This window comes from Leopardus geoffroyi, chromosome C1 (genome assembly GCF_018350155.1).
Source record: "Leopardus geoffroyi isolate Oge1 chromosome C1, O.geoffroyi_Oge1_pat1.0, whole genome shotgun sequence".
In the NCBI taxonomy this organism is placed as follows: domain Eukaryota; kingdom Metazoa; phylum Chordata; class Mammalia; order Carnivora; family Felidae; genus Leopardus; species Leopardus geoffroyi.
In genome coordinates this window covers 100,243,538-100,257,184 of record NC_059328.1, presented here as the reverse complement: position 1 = coordinate 100,257,184, position 13,647 = coordinate 100,243,538, and the positions used below count along the sequence as shown (strand labels likewise).

At 40.4% G+C, this 13,647-nt stretch overlaps 1 long non-coding RNA gene across 3 annotated transcripts in view; it reads right to left on the bottom strand.

Moving 5' to 3' along the window:
- Positions 1 to 13,647, bottom strand: part of LOC123598541 — a 32,530-nt gene that overhangs the window by 13,640 nt on the left and 5,243 nt on the right. For all 3 annotated transcript variants that reach the window (XR_006712677.1, XR_006712679.1, XR_006712678.1), the window contains 3 exons: positions 12,373 to 12,506; positions 10,562 to 10,650; positions 348 to 1,601 (listed from right to left, as the gene is read on the bottom strand). This is a non-coding gene — a long non-coding RNA (uncharacterized LOC123598541). The remainder of the gene's footprint in view (positions 1 to 347; positions 1,602 to 10,561; positions 10,651 to 12,372; positions 12,507 to 13,647) is intronic.

Below are 13,647 nucleotides of genomic sequence, written 5' to 3'. Positions count from 1 at the left end.
AAACAACATATCAAATAAGAACTTAATGAACACCTTGGTCCTATATCACTTCTTCAGAATAAGCCAAGATGCTCAGTGAATCTAGCCTGCGGGCAGTTCATAGCAGAGTGAGAGCCTTTCCCTTCACTTCACCTTCTATATTTGCAGTTACCAGATGTTACTTCCAAGTATTCACGTGTCATTCTAGGGACAAGTGATTTAGGTTTTGACAGATAAAATTCCAGGACCTTATGATACTTGACAGGATTTTGATGAGCCGGTTCAGGTAGCCATATGTGACTTAAGTGGAGCGTCCAGGCCTCACACCTAGGGTAGGTGAGACTAGAAGTAGGACAGGGTTACAGCACACAGAGAGCAGTTTCTATTGAGAGGCAGTGGTGCCCCAGGAGAAGCCGTGTCACAGCTGCAGAATGAGAGGCTGAGAAAAATGATAACTGTCTCCAGTTCCCTCTCCCTTCCTTTTTATCCATTTTCCCCGCCATGGCCCAATCAATCCTCCTGTAGGCCCTGAGTACCCTTTGTGTTTCCATCCTTCTTTCCATTAACTGCCCCGCCTCTGAATTGCCCAAGAAAAAATGCATCCTGGCACCTGGCTACACATGAGAAAGTAATCTGTGGACTACCTTTTTGATTAGCTTAATGTATTGCCCTCCCATGGAGGCAAACCCTTACTTTACTGAAATAAAGCTATGAGTGAAAATATCAAACAAGAATATCCAACTACTGAGAGATACTCGGGATTGTAGACCAGTGATCCTCAGCAAGAAGTCTGGGGCCGGGGTGCAGGTGCTTTTTAACAGTACAGACATCACCCCCATTGCTGCAGTTAAGAATCACCGTGTAACTTGAGACACATTTGAAGAGAACACGTTTCCTTTATAAACATGCGACCATTGTGAAAGTTTGAGGTCAACCAATGCAAATAGCTACCTTTAGAGAAGGAAATGCAGTGCCCCCTGTGGGTCGAATGTCATATTAGGTATTTGTCTCATTCAAGCCTTATCCTGTAAGGTGGGTCTCACCTTGACCCATCACCATCACCATCACCATTTTACAGAGGAGAAAACAGGTCCTGAGAGGTTAAGTAACTTATTTAGGATCACACAGCCAATAGGTTGAACCAGAATTCAAACTCAAATCCATCATCACGACCCATACTATTTCTAAAAGAGTAGGGTCATGTGTAAAAGTGTTACAAGAGGTTTAAAATATTACATAAATACTGGCCATCACATTATTACATGTGTTAACACATGAGGCTTCACCGGGAGCTTTCGGCTTTGCTGCTCACGTGGATTTTCAGCTGTCGGTGAGGACAGCTCTTCTCCCTGGAGGAGACCGCAATGCTTCCTCAGTTACACTCGGGCCATTTTCCATCACAGCACTCCCCTGGTTCGCAAAGGGGCTGGCAGTGAAACCGCAAGCCTCTCCCAACTGGCTCTAATGACACCACCTTGTCGTGTCCCCAAGCATCCTTTGGGGACCACCTCTAAGCCTTCAGAAGATGGGTGTCATCTGCTGAGGTGATGCCTTTCCCGGTTGGTCCAACCTGGCTTCCGAGACCAGCTTATGCGTTCATTCTTGTTCAGCCTCAAGGACAGCTGGAAAGAAGAGATTTAATTATTATAAATTCTTCCTTGAGTCCACTAATGTTGAGCACTGGTCCTACCTCCTCTGCCATGGCCAACATGCCGCTTTTCTGCAATCAAATCTATCACTTTTTCCAGTTTTGTTTCTTCTTTTAGGACTTCTGTTTATGGATGTTTAGACATAACTTCTGCACCCTGAGATTATATTAAAATATTTATCTTTACATTTTAATACTTCCATGTTTCTTCTTTAATATTTAAATCTTTACTCCATCTTAACTTAATTTTGGGTATAATCTGTGAATTAAGGGAGTTAACTATTGTTTTTTTCAAATTATTCTCCAATACTATTAACTAATCCTTACCCCACTGACGTTTTATGACATTACATTGCATGTTCTTATATATACTTGAGTCAGTTTCTGTACTTTTGACAAACCTTGAGGCCTACAATTTTAGCCAGTCTATATAGGAAAGGCAAAATAATAGGTATATGCAAATACATTTGTCCCAGCTATTCCCTGGATCTGGGTAAGAAAGAGACCAAAATAGCGGGGGAAATTAAAAACAAATAGTGAATAATCAGAAGGGACTTACCAGCTCAATAAATAAACGCTTGTAAGAATTTGCCCCGGTGTAAATGAAGTGTTACCGTTCTCCTTTAATGTAATGAAAAAGGAGTAAGCATAATCAAGATAGAGACATGCCTGTCAGAAAAATGCTTGGCTCCGTTTAATTCCTCTCCCCACCTCACCTATTCATGAGCCAGCATATTTTATTTACTTACCCACCTTCAGGGTCAGGCCTGAGCATACTCTGAACAGAGTTCCTGCTGTGGGCAAAAATTATATTGGGAGTCCCTGTCTCAATAGGACCTGCCCCATTTGGTAACTGCAACTATTAAAGAGATAATTCATGAAAAGCAGTTACTACGTGGCCTGGCTGTATCCATTTGCTAGAACTGCCATAACAAAACACCGTAGATTGGGCGGTTTAAACAACAGAAATTAAGTTTCTCATGGTTCTGAGGGCTGGAAATCCAAAATCAAAGTGTCATCAAGGTGCGTTTCTCCTGAGGCCTCTTTTCTTGGCTTGCAGATGGCACCTTCTCACTGTGTCCTTACACTGCCTTTTCTCAGTACACCTGCCTTCCTGGGGTCTCTTCCTCTTCTTTATAAGGACCCGTCATATTGGATTAGGGCCCACCCACATGACTTCATTTAATCTTAGTTACTTCTTTAAAGGCCCTATCTCCAAGTACAGTCACAATCTGAAGCATACTGGGGGTTAGAACTTCAACATACGAAGTTCAACATAGGAATTTTGGGGGGATACGATTCACACCGTAACACGGGCATATATGAAGGAACGAATAAAAATTAGCGATTAGGAAGTACACGTGTTGGGCAAGGCAAACGAATACTGATGCAACCACAAGAGGAAACATATGAACAACTTTGCTCTTTCCTCCTTTTTGACAAAGAATAGATGTCTAATGTTCGAACAGCTGGGACACAACAGAAAGCCTTGTCCAAATAGCTACTCATTCAAACCAGGTCAGAGGATACTTGAAGACTAGAGCACAACAGCTCAGCAGGTGGACACTGCTAAGGGAAGTGAATTGGCTAATGGCCTCCCCAAACCATAGGTTACTATTTTAAATGTTACAAAAGACCACGGAGCATGAGAAGATGAAAAATAAAACCAGTGTGGGTCCAATCTTCAAAGGAGGAGAACTGAGTGATAGGGGCAGTTTGGCTGCATGTGACTAAACTAAATTGCTGAGTACTAAGCCAGCTCTGGGCTAGAGGTAGATCACAGTCTTTTCTGTCCTGGGGCTCTCAGGAGAGAAAAGAGCTTTCTCCTTTTTTCTTTCTTTCTCACTAAAATCCTCTTGCAGTCCTTGAAGATGGAAAACGTCTGTGTGTTGGGCAAAGTCATGCAAAAGGGGCACAAACACGCTGACCCCTAGTGCTACATAATGTGAATGTAAAAGAGGGCTTACTTGGGGAAAAAACTTCCAGGCAGATCTGAAGGAGCAGGGCAAGCCTCTGTGCTCTTGGTAGAGTTGTAAGCTTAGGCAGGGCATAGCTTCGCTAGACTTATCAGGACCAAGCATTCAAGTAGAGAGTAGTCACCCACCTCCCATTACAGTGAAAAGTGACCCTCCCCCCAACATCGCTCTACGTATTTGTAGAAGAAGAAGAGTAGGTAAATATGACGCTATGGAAGCCCCCAACTGAGAAAATGGCCTTGTTAAAAAGGGGATCACCCAAAGCTCAGGACCTAGTATTAGGTCATTCTCCCTCTAAGGGCTTTCAAGGCCCTCCAGATGGGCTCTGCTCAGTCAAGGAAAAGAATATGTACCTGCCATCGTAGGGAGGGCAATCCTCGCTACCTACAAATATCACTGGACTACTGCAGGTCAGTTGAAATGGCAGCACGTAGCGTAACTGATTTTCTTTAAGAGCTCTTGCATAGGTGTGGCCACACACGAAGGATGAGCCAGGACTCTGCAGGACTCTTTTTTTGCATTAGGCCCAAATTATGATTTAAAAACCAACAAACAAAAGAGCGCCTGGGTGGCTCAGTCGGTTGAGCGTCCGACTTCGGCTCAGGTCATGATCTCACAGCTCGTGAGTTTGAGCCCTGTGTCGGGCTCTGTGCTGATGGCTCGAGCCTGGAGCCTGCTTTGGATTCTGGGTCTCCCTCTGTCTCTGCCCCTAACCCACTCGCATTCTATCTCTGTCTCTCTCAAAAATAAACATTAAAACAAACAAACAAACAAAACAAGAAAACCGTCTGGAGTCACATTGTGAGAAAGGGCCATGAACAAGGATGTGCAGATTCCTTTTTGTCATTTGAAGACCACCAACAGTCTCTCATCCCCAGAATACAGACAGCCCTCTGAGTTCACTAAGTGATGAAATCTCTCCCTTTGATTTTCCACTCTGCTTCCTGCGCTCATTTGCTCCCTGGACCCTGGACGAATGGTGGTCCAAATGCTATCATTAACACTATGAAGACAGTAAAAATGTCTGAAGCATATATTGTGGAGCAGACGCAATTTACATCAAAGCAAGAGTGTCGCTTTAACCAAAAGATTGCATACATTTTTGGTAGTTACCAAAAAAAACAAACAAAAACCTGATGATTCTCAAATTTTTATCTCCAGCTTTCATCTCTCCCAACCCAGACACGTTCCCAACTACTGCCCAGGCGCCCCCATCTGAAGCTACCTCATTCAAAGCATATCCAAAACAAACTCAGTTTTGTGAGTTATACTATCCTACCGAAGTCATCCAAGTTAGAGCTTTCAGTCATCGTTGACCCCTAGGTCCTAATTAATTGATCATCAATTTGTATCAATTATACTGCTCAAGGGCCTCTGTTTTCATACTATTACAGTTTTGATCCTTATTGTTCCTGCCTTAGTTCAGTATCTTCTCTCAAGTACACAACTGCTCAGCCTCTGAACTAATCTTCCTGCCTCCAGTTTCATTTTCATTTCTGAGTTTTGATCAGAGAACCACCCCTGTGAAACATGGTGGATGGGAATATAAGCCTGACCTCTCCTGAACAAAGTACTTTGCTTCAGGAGGGACAAAGCAAGAATTCATTAGGTCCAATTCACAACAGAAAAGTGACAGAGCTGAGGAATACAGGGACAAATCTTTCCTGGTCAATGTGACTTGATGCTATGGTTTGATCCGATGATTTGGGCAGAGTTCTATGCACTCTCTTGAGAGGAGATGTTCTTGATGAGAGATGGGAAGACAGAGGGAAAATGGCTACTCAACTAGTGGGTTAAATTAGCCAAGACTCTATTAGGACTCAAGATAGGTGACCCTTACCCGTTGGGATGAGCACTGGGTGTTGTACGGATACCAATTTGACAATAAATTATATTTAATTAAAAAAAAATAGGTGACCCTTAGCTTTCCTTAATTAATATGCAAAAGAACTCGGATATGTACACACTCTAAAAATCATAAAACAAATTTTAATTTATAGAGAAAAAAAATCACTCCTAAATCTACCACCTGGTAATGACTACCATGTCTGTGCATACTCTTCTAGTCTTTTCCCAATATGCATACATATTTTAGATAGCTTCAATCATAGCCTTTGTCTTCGGTAAATATGTAGAATTATATATCTAAAGATGCGCTAAATTAGAAAAACAATTGACCTGGGGCACCTGGCTGGGTCAGTCAGAAGAGTGTTACAACTCTTGATCTCAGGATTATGAGTTTGAACCCCACGTTGGGTGCAGAGATTACTAAAAATAAATAAACTTTAAAAAAGAAAAACAATCAACTCTACCTAATCTCATGCATTTCACTGGAGGACTTTTCAATCTGGAGTAAGGACATCATTCATTAGAGAGTAGTTCCTAATGGTGAAGGGTGAAGTTGGAGCCTGGTTGTACCTACACAATTTTGTACAAAAGGAAGGGTGAAGAGTTTGGTAAGGTGCTACCCATTTAAAATCAATGGACTCCAGATATGGGGAAAATGCCTAAAGTCTAGAAAATAAAAAAGAGAATCTCTTACCTTCATAACACATTCTTATTAGCAGCATCCTTAAAATAGAGTTAATAGTACCGGGTTCAGGGTCACTTGGGTGGCTCAGTCGGTTAAGCGTCCGACTTCAGCTCAGGTCATGATCTCGCAGTTTGTGAGTTCGAGCCCCACGTCGGCCTCTGTGCTGACAGCTCAGAGCCTGAAGCCTGCTTCAGATTCTGTGTCTCCCTCTCTCTCTGCCCCTCCCCCACTCACACTCTGTCTCTCTCCTTCAAAAATAAATAAACATTAAAAAAAATTTTTTTATAGTACCTAGTTTACAGGGCTTTTGTGAGGAATAAATGATGTGAAATTGAGTTGTAAACTATTAAAAAATGGTATAAATGTAAGGAAAAACTATTAGTATCACTCCTAATCTGTATCTCTCACTAAACTCCAAACTCCTAAAAGACAACACCCTTGCTTTGTATCTCCCCACCGAATCCCCCCAGAATGCTATAATATAGAAGCAGAAACAGAGCTCTGTTGGAGCTGAGAGAAACAATTTTTTCCAGAATTGTCAGGGACGTCTCGCCAAGAGTTTTACAGGGGTAATAATAGGGACCCGGAGCTATTTTTAATATTTATAAAAGTCTAACCTGATATTATACTATTATCAGCAGTACAGCTTTATAAGCTAAATAAAACATCAATGCCTTCTTTAATTTTTCTTGTTTTCCCTTTTGTATGCAATTATACAAAACAAATGTGTATCTCATAGAAAAATTAATTGTTGCTTTATTTAATAAATACTGTGTGAGGCCCTGGGGTAACTGCCAAGGAAAAAAAGATGAATAAAAGAAGTCATAATCCTTGCCTTCATGGAACTCAGTCCAGGGAAGACAGACAAGTTTAATGTGCGAGTTGGCATTATATGACAAGGGCAATCACAATAAAGGGAATATATGGAGGACTGTTAACCTAGACTTAAGTGGGGCTGGGTGGTCACGAAAGGCTTCCTGGAGGAAGTCAAACCTTAAAAGACTTCTGGGAGTTATCCAGGCAAAGGCTGTGGGTAAAGGAAGAAAAGGAGGCCAAATAATATGTCCAGGAAGAAAGGAATATATGCAAAAGACAAAAGGAGACAGAAAACACGTTACCAAGAAACTTAGTTCAACAGGGTCCCCATGTAGAATCAGGGTACCAAAGTGGGTAAAGATAGGATTTGCAGAAGGATGACATTTTACCCCACCTTTTATTTTGAAAATTTTCACACCCAGAAAACACTTGAAAAACTAGTGCAATGAATAGCCATATACTGCCGCCCAGCTACTCCAGGGAGTGGTGGAGGGGGTCAGCGGGGAGAGGGAGAGAGAGAATGAACGCATGAATCAACCAATCAGTAATAATCTGGCAGGGGCGCCTAGCTGACTCAGTTGGTCGAGTGTCCAACTCTTGATTTCAGCTCAGATCATGATCCCAGGGTTGTGAGATCGAGCCCCACATCGGGCTCTGTGCTGAGTGTGGAGCCTGCTTAGGATTCTCTCTCTCTCCCTCTGCCCCTCTCCCCTGCTTGTGCACTCTCTCTCTCTCTCTAAAAATAAAAAAATTAAAAAATTAATAATCTGGCAAAATGTTAATAACTGGTGATCAATTGGGATTTCTAGCACTCTTCAGATGCTCCTTCGCCTCCAATCTGTAAATAGAAATCTTTCTAGATCTTTCCTCCAGTTTTTCCTCCCCTCCCTACTTGAGAAACTTTTAAGATTAACTGGTCATAAAAACACTCTGCTGTAATGTGCAGGCAATGGGAATATTTAGCCCAGATAAACCAGTGTCTCTCAACACATCTTTCATAACTAAGCCCCTAAGGAAAATTTTCAGACTTTTTTTTTTCTAATTGCCTCCTCAGGAAAACTTTAATACACAGATAAGCTGTAATTTGGCTTTGTAATGTGTGTATATGTGTATTATATATACATATACATTATATATATTATGTATATGTAATACATATGTTTTATACTTTAAAAAAGATTTTTTCATACCCCGAGAACCAATTTTTGCCTTCTTGTGGGCAATATCACTCCCAATGAGAATGCATGGATGAACAGATCTAACACAAAGAGGAATAAATCAGATTGTGATAGAATGAATTCCTATTCCAATTAGTTTCTAGAAACAATATTAATGTATTAGCTACTTCTCTAAATGTAAAGTAAGATAAATTCAAAGATTTTTAACCAAAAAAGGTCATTCCTAAGTCTTTGGGTCACATCTTCCATGAAAAACTTTTTATTATAAGCCACTTGGCCACCATAATTAACACCATAATGAACATGCTCCAGAGAACCCAACAGAGTGAAAAAGGACCTAATTCATCAGTTGTCACCTGGTCCTGACAAAATGAATTAAATAACATAAGTCTCTTTTGGGAAAGGTAGAGGGAGAACCATAGTAATCCCAAGTAGTTTGGGGGCAACGTAGAGGGACCGACCCAAAGTATAGAAGTCCTAGAGATGGAGAATGATCTTTGTAGGGGCAGCAAAATTTAGGCAGGCGTTGGAATGAGAAGATTTTATTGAAGACAAACTATCAACGACACCGTCTTACCAAGGTCTAGAGCAGTGCTGTTCAGCACACATTTAATGTAAGCAGTCTACGCAATTTTATTCTGGAAGCCACATTACGGAAGTAAAAAGGAACAAGTGAAAATAAGCTTAATAATAGATTTTATGTACTAGAGTTCTATGAAAAGATTACCACTTTCATATATTGCAACAGTGGCCAGTGCAAAAGAAATAATAATAATAAGCTATCAAGTCATGAAAAGATGCGAAGGAATCTGAAATGTCTGTTACTAGGTGAAGGAAGCCACTCTGAAAAGGCTACATACTGTATGACTCCAGCGATACGTCATCGGGCAAAGGACAAGCCACAGACAGTAAAAGGATGAGGGCTTTGCCAGGAGTGTGAGGAGAGGAAGAGGTGAATACGCGAAGCACTGGGGGGTTTTAGGGCAGTGAGATTACTCTGTGTGATACTGTAATGGTGGATACATGACATCATACGTTTGTCAAAACCTACTGAATGCACAACACCAAGAGTGAGCCTTAATGAAAACTGTGCACTTTGGTGATAATGATGTATCAATATTTGTTCAATTACAACAAAGGTAATTCCTTAGCGCAGGATGCTGATGGTAGGGAGGCTGTGCGTGAGAGGAGAGGGGATCTATAAGAACTCTCTGCTCAATTTTGCTAGGAACCTCAAACTACTCCAAAAAACAAAGTGGCTATTTTAAAATATACATATATTTATAATATAGGCCATTTCAACATGCAATCCATATAAAACGTTACATTTGAGATATTTGACATTCCTTTTTTTCATTATAAATCTTTTCAAACCGGCATGTTTGTACACTTAGACCATTTCTAATTTGTATTAAGCACATGTCAAGTGCTCAAAAGCCACATGTGGGGGGCGCCTGGGTGGCGCAGTCGGTTAAGCGTCCGACTTCAGCCAGGTCACGATCTCGCGGTCCGGGAGTTCGAGCCCCGCGTCAGGCTCTGGGCTGATGGCTCCGAGCCTGGAGCCTGTTTCTGATTCTGTGTCTCCCTCTCTCTCTGCCCCTCCCCCGTTCATGCTCTGTCTCTCTCTGTCCCAAAAATAAATAAACGTTGAAAAAAAAAAAAAAAGCCACATGTGGGACAGCGCAAGTCTAGACAGTGGCGGCACCAAGCCACGCTGGATACGTACATGAGGAAAATGTTTTTGCTGTGCAATCAAGCTTCTGAGTCTTCTTTCCACCCAGGTCACTGCCTCTCAGCTCTTGTCATACAGATATTTAGGAACAGCCTCCCCAAGGACCCCCTCCCCAGTCCAACCCCCCAGAGAGTATCACTCCAAAGATTTTCCTGATGGGACTCTGTCTAAAAGAGAGGCGTGAACACTGAAGAATATAAGGGATCTACCACACCACAGTTTCCTGAAAACACCATGAACTCCTCATTAATAAAAGGACAAAAAGCTTTCAGGTCCTGCACACTGTGCAAAAAAGTGAAGAATTTATTAAAATGCAGTGCAGATTGGAATGATACCTAGAAAATAGGTACTTAAGAAAAAAATAGTTGCTGTCAATATAGAAATAAATAACTGGGCTTTGCCTCAGTTGGTGGAGATTATATAGATTTCTGGGCAACCAGGAACATTATTTATATATATTTCCTAGCAACATTCCTGGAACTAATGTATAGGCTTCTCTCTAAGCCATGATATATTATAATCTACTCATGTTCTAAATGCCATTACCAAGATGTGGGTGCACCTCAGCTCAGAAAAGTTAGCTGTCATTTGAATTAGAAAAGGCACCACATTAAATCATAATCTGCCCTTTTATATTCATCATTTTCAGGTTCTATCACTCAGAGAAGCGAGAAGGAAAAAAGGCATTTATTTGCTTACCATTTTAAACAGCTCTTCCAAAGGAAGGGAAAAGAAAAAAACAGAAAGTGGCCTGACTATCACAAAAAAATATGCAGTCCCACAGAATCCTGAAAAGAAAACAGCATGATATAACACAGGCTGTACACATATAAGTTTTATTTATAGTCACAAAAACCATTTTTAAATGCCTAGCTCCCATCCAAGTCCTCTTTGAAATGAAGGAGGGGATTTAAATTAGTATTTAACCATATATGGTATTTTTCTTTTTTTTTTTTTAATTTATTTTTTTTCATATATGGTATTTTTCAAATTAAGAATTCTACATGAAAAGTCAAAATATTTTCCATATTTATAATTAAACCTTTCCAAATAAGTATATTAATATAATCTTAACATAATTTAATAAAATGACATGATATCTTGGACTTGATTTAAAATACCCCAACAAATAAAAATAATAATAAAAGTAACAGTGGCGGAAATATATGAAATAAAAATGAGAGAATGCTATGAACTGGTGACACCGAATGATAGATTCTTGGAGGTTTGTTATTCTCTCTCCACTATGTATAGCTCATATCTAAGGTTTTCCAAATAAAAAGGTTCAAAATTGTGGGTGGTAAGTTTTAAAATATATGGGTATCTTTAACAAAAGAAATTGTTAACTGGTTATTTCAGACTCAGGGCCTGGCACATGAGATTTACTATTTACTTACACCCTTTTAAACTGTTCACATGTTTTGATCAAACATTATTTTCTCACTAAAAAAAATCTACACACACACACACACACACACACACACACTAGTTTCGGTAAGGGTAGAACACTTAACACTTCCTGAGGATACTGGTTATGCATTTAGCTCTGCACCTGATTAGTTGTGGGTCCTTAATCAAGTTACTTCTGAGCCTTATTAAATAAGGATAACATTTAAATGAAAAAATACATTTGAAAATACCCAACACAGTGTCTGGCACAATATAGGTATTCACACAGTGTTGACTTAAATGACATTTAATACTTGGGGACAACTAGATTTACTATGGAGACAGGCCCACTCCTAACATGTGGGGGGCCAGGAGCAAAAGGAGAAAAAGAGGCATTAGCCCATATTGTTTTTCTCTTTCCACCCCATGGAGGACATCCCAACAAACTCCATCAAGCTCCACCACCCCCAGCAGCTGCCCTTTGACCACTCCTGAGGCCAAGGTGAAGGGGATAGAGTGGGATAATGTATTCTTAGTATTCCCTGTCCCCTGGGTAGGGATGTGACTGCAGAGGAGCCTGAGTAGTTCCTTTCAAAGCAAAGAGCTCAGGGTAGGGGACCCAGGTGCCTGAACTAAAAGCTGTACCAATTTGGGGCACCTGGGTGGCTCCGTTGGTTAAGTGTCTGACTCTTAATTTTGGCTCAGGTTATGATCTCATGGTTCGTGAGATCAAGCCCGCGTCAGGCTCTGCACTGACAATGTGGAGCCAGCTTGGGATTCTCTCCCAGTCTCTCTCTCTCTCTGCCACTCTCCTGTTCATGCTCTCTGAATGAATGAATGAATGAATGAATGAATGAATGAATAAGCTGTACTGAATAGAGACCAGCTGTTATACTGAACAACTCAACAGAGTAAGAGTCAGAAGACATGGATTCATGTCCCAGTTCTCCAGTAATTTCATGTGACCTCAGGCCATGTCTTTACCTAGCTGTGCCTCAATTTTCTCATACATCCATCTAATAAATATTTATTGGGCTCCAGTTACGGGCTAGACATGCATCTAGATACTGTGAATACACAGAGAACACCACAGACAATAGCCTTTATCTTCAGAGACTTACCATTCTGATAGGGAACAAGCCATGAAGATATCTGGGGCAAATGTAGTCCAGACAAAGGGTCTCTTCTACATCAAAAGTTTCGTGATTAATCTGGCAAGTTGACATGTTCGTTAAATACAAATAACAAAAGAATCCTAAGGGAAAAAAATAGCATATGTTAAATTATAATGCAATATTATAAAGAGTGCAAAACATGCCTTTTATTTTTTCTTCTTTTTCATTAATTTTTTTGAGTGTAGTTGACATGCAATGTCACCTTTCAGGTATACGACACAGTCATTTGGCAAGTCTAACCATGATGCTATCCTCACCACAAGTGTCGCTACCATCTGTCGCCATACAATGCTATTACAGTATCATTGAATATATTCCTTATGCTGTGCCGTTGATTCCTGCGACCCATTCATTCCAAGACTGGAAGCCTGTATCTCCCACTGCCCTTTATTCATTTTGCCCTTCCCCCCTTCCCTCCCTTCTGGCACCCACCAGTTTGTTTGTGCATACAGGTGTGATTTTTTTTGTCTGTTTACTCACTTAAAACATGCCTTTTAGTATCTGTTCTCTAAGAACATTCACAACTACTGCTCTAATTTTAATCACAAGAATTATCACCATCCGCAGTACAAAATCCAATCTGAAAATGTGCCATTTTCTTTGTATTACTACCCAATTTATTTATGTATATTTTATGTGGAAGATAAATTTATATAAAAGATAATCTAATCACAAAGTGTTTATCCACATTAATTTTTTAGTAAATATGTTAATCTATCAGGGGCTTCATAAAACATTTATTTCAAAAAAGGTTAATAATGAGCTTTATTATTTCATAAACACAGAAAAAGGAATTCACAGAAAATGAATAAAATGAATAAAGTGTGTAATCAAGTACAATCTAAGAATAGCTTATATTTATGCCAAACCAATTAAGATTGGGTGCAGCTTCCTGACTATATCCACTATGGGGTGTTTGGGGTCAGGGCAGAGCATTTGGTCAGGCAGCTAGGAGTCAAGTGAGATGTTAAAGAAGACTGTGGAGAATTTTTTCTGAAACGGTGGGTAATAAGTAACAACGGATTTTATGAGTCGTTTAGTTCCAGTCTGACCTGAAAGTAGTTACACAAGGAGAGCTCCAAAGCTCAGATCATTCTAGGCCTTTCATCCCACACCTTCTCAAGAGTGAAGAGCTGCCCAGTTAACATAAAATCTCAGCTATAAGGAACTATTTATACTTATTAGATCTCACAATTAGAAACATCTTGGGGCACCTTGGTG